The following is a 3,543-nucleotide window of genomic DNA, read 5'->3' on the forward strand; positions in this document are numbered from 1 at the left end:
GCAAAGTTTGTGGTGATTTTTTACATAGCATTAGAAAACTAATATAGCTGGTACTGGGCAAGATTGCTTGCAACCTACAGGCTGACATACTGGTCCCCAGCCTGACACCTAGGAGTTAAGAAAAAAGAAGTCAAGAGATGTTTCACTGACGAGGAACTAGGTATCCAAGGAACTATGTGTCCAATACAATTTTATTCATTCCATTGATACCATCTTGCTCAGAAATTGTTTTTCCTCATTGCTGCAAAGCGACTATATTTGTCATTAAAACATTGACTTTTCCAGAAATATTCTTACCACTTTTTTTTAGGGATGTAACTAATTTAGCCCCAAGCATTTCTGTCCCTCTCCAAGCAATAGTTCTTGTTACCCTGCAGAACTTGTATGGACTGTTCATTGCATTAGGCTCTCCAACATGTTGACTGTGAGCAGCCTTGAAACCTGGCAACCTCACTGCACTTTAGAATCAGCTGGAAAGCTTTAGGGGCGCCTGGGTGGGTCAGTGGGTTGAAGCCTCTGCCTTCAGCTCAGGTCATGATCACAGGGTCCTGGGATTGAGCCCTGCATCGGGCTCTCTGATCAGCGGGAAGCCTGCTTCTCCCCCTCTCTGCCTGCCTCTCTGCCTACTTGTAATCTCTCTCTCTCTGTCAAATAAATTTTTAAAAATAAAAAAAAAAATCAGCTGGAAAGCTTTAAAAATACTGATTCCCAGGCCTCCACCCTAGATCCATTGAATCAGAATGTCTGGGCCCAACTCCAGAAAGTTATTTTCAAAAAGTTCCCCAGTGATTCTTTTTTTTTTTTTTTTAAGATTTTATTTATTTATTTGACAAACAGAGACCACAAGTAGGCAGAGAGGCAGAGAGAAGTGGAAACAGGCTCCCCGCTGAGCAGAGAGCCTGATGCAGGCCTCAATCCCAGGACCCTGAGATCATGACCTGAGCCGAAGGCAGAGGCTTTAACCCACTGAGCCACCCAGGTGCCCCTTCCCCAGCAATTCTTGTGTGTAGCCAGGATAGGAATCTACTGGAGTTTAAAGCAGAACTACTCTCACTTGTGCATACAGGTCACCTGGGATGATCTTAAAATGAAGGTTCAGATTCAGCAGGTCAGGGGTGTATTTGAGGTGTTGCATTTCTAACTCCCCAGAGATGCTGATGCTGTTGGTTCTTGGGCACACTTTGAGTAGTGGGGTCTTTATGGGATTGCTCTTCCAGATGCATACCCCGATCAGGCCATCCTGCCTTCATGCTCATCCTCATGACTGCAAGACACAGCTCATCTCTCTGTTGCTTTTACAGTGCCCTCCCACCATGTGCTCCTCTTTTTCCTTTCCTCCACTCCTCTCTATATAACTATTGGTGTCTTCCCTTGGCCTCTGTCCCATTCTCTTCCTCCTTTTATTCCATGTAGTTATCATAATTTGTGAGCAAAATCTAAAGTTGTACCTTCTCAGCAAAAGAGGCTCAAATTCTTACATAAAGCCTGGAGTCTGGCATACAAGAGAACAATCATCTCATCCATTTTAAATAAGGTGGTTCACAGTAGTTATTAACCTATAGTAGCCAGTTGTTTTCATTTCAATAAAACATCAACCAAATTAAAATTTAAGAATGTTTTCTTCAGAGGAAAGGAAATTGTATCACAAACTGCAATGAAGTGTGGAATTAAGGATTTTTTTTCCCCTGCTCCCTTTAGAGTATGAAGCTGAGCTGCCTCCCTTTCCAGAGGGATGTAAAGTCAAACAAGAAGCTATGATTTCTGTGAGTATCGTCCAGGCCCCAACCTAAACGAAAGGCTCTTATGTGACAATGGTGCTGATGTCATGAGTTAAGGAGGTGGGAAAGGGAAGGCACTGGAATTAGAACCAGAAATTGGGGCCAGTCCTAGCTCTACTACTACTAATGGTGTCACTTAGAGGGCATCATATAACCCTTCTGACCCTCAGTTTCCACTTCTGGTAAATGGAGCAGATAATCCTTGACTAACTCGCAGGACCTCTGTGGGGCTCAGATGAGACCCTGGATGAGAAAGTTCTTTCTGAAGGAGCCAGCACATGCCCATGTTGAGCATACTTGGGGAGAGAGCACATTTCTCTATGCATACCAGTGTGGGCAAGATAAAAAAGACCTTACTAAGAGGGCCAAGGAAGGGGGGCCCTCAGACAGTATACTTGAAGTAAAATAAGGGCTTAATGGAGTTTAAAATAAAAGAGCAAGGCTCTGAAAGATTCAGGGAATTGAGTAGGGTCACAGAGATAGGACCCAAGCCTAAGTCTCTAGAATTCCAGTAGGTTATTGTAGCCGCCACTACCAGAGATTCTAAGAATTTCTTGCCTGTGATTGTTCTTTTTTCGTAGCGTCCTGTTCTTGCTCTGTGGATGTAATGCTTTCTCAAATGTCTCTGCAGATACCAGTTACAGTTCCCTTCCCTGAATTGTTTGTGCTTTTTCCAGAGTCCGTTTTTCTTGGTAGATCTTGATATCTGTCCTTTATGCTGTGGATGTTTTTGTGTAGAGAACTCGTTACTTATTCAAAATTTGTATTTTGATCTGAGTGGATTTTTCTATGTAGCTGGTATGATTTTCTTCTGCAGTCATCCATGTGCGTTTGTCTTCTGGATGAGTCTCTTCTATGAATAGAAACATTGACTAGGAGCTGGTGGGGAGTGATTGTCTAATGGGAGACTTTTCTTCCGGGTTGCAGGCAGAAAGCCTCCAAATCAATGGAGAGCTTTTTTTTTTTTTTTTTTCTCCTTTCGGCTATCAGCTTGGCCAATCCTAGAAGTCAGTGGAAATCACTAGAATCACTGGCAAGGAGAGAGAACTGGATATAAAACACGGTGGGAGGGGCGCCTGGGTGGCTCAGTGGGTTAAAGCCTCTGCCTTCGGCTCAGGTCATGATCCCAGGGTCCTGGGATCGAGCCCCACGTCGGGCTCTCTGCTCTCGGGGAGCCTGCTTCCTCCTCTCTCTCTGCCTGCCTCTTTGTCTACTTGTAGGACAAGTACTGGTGGGAATGGAGCTTTATGTATATTGAAAGGAGCAGAAGCAAGAGGAGGGGAAATGTAGAGAGCAGGCCAGTGGAGCCCCAGTTGGATTTTCACTTAGCCCCTCCTGTTTATCATTCCTTTTCTCATTCCCATCCTCTGAGGGGATTAAAGCCTTCTGGAGTTTTGTTGGGAAGAGGGACTCCCATCCACTGGCACCGTTTCTTCTTATGGATCCTGGGCTACCCTTCCCTCTCTTCCTTGACCACAGGCTTCATCTCTGTTACTTTTGGAAATGTTTGCAAATCTTTCATCCACTAATGGTTCTCCTGTTCTTTTTCTCTATTAGGGCTTTATTCCTTGATTGTCATTTATAGGTGTCTCAGAAGGGAAGAGGGCACAAAGATTTGTACTCATTGTGCCCCTTGAACCTGAAGTTAATACAGAATTTTATCCTTTGTTAGGTTACACAGGAAAATACAGTTATTTAAACTATTTATATGAATTGATTCTCCCCACAATGCCCCCCATCAGGTTTCACCATTAGAGGAAACAGT

The sequence above is a fragment of the Lutra lutra genome, chromosome 18 (genome assembly GCF_902655055.1).
Source record: "Lutra lutra chromosome 18, mLutLut1.2, whole genome shotgun sequence".
Taxonomy (NCBI): Eukaryota; Metazoa; Chordata; class Mammalia; order Carnivora; family Mustelidae; genus Lutra; species Lutra lutra.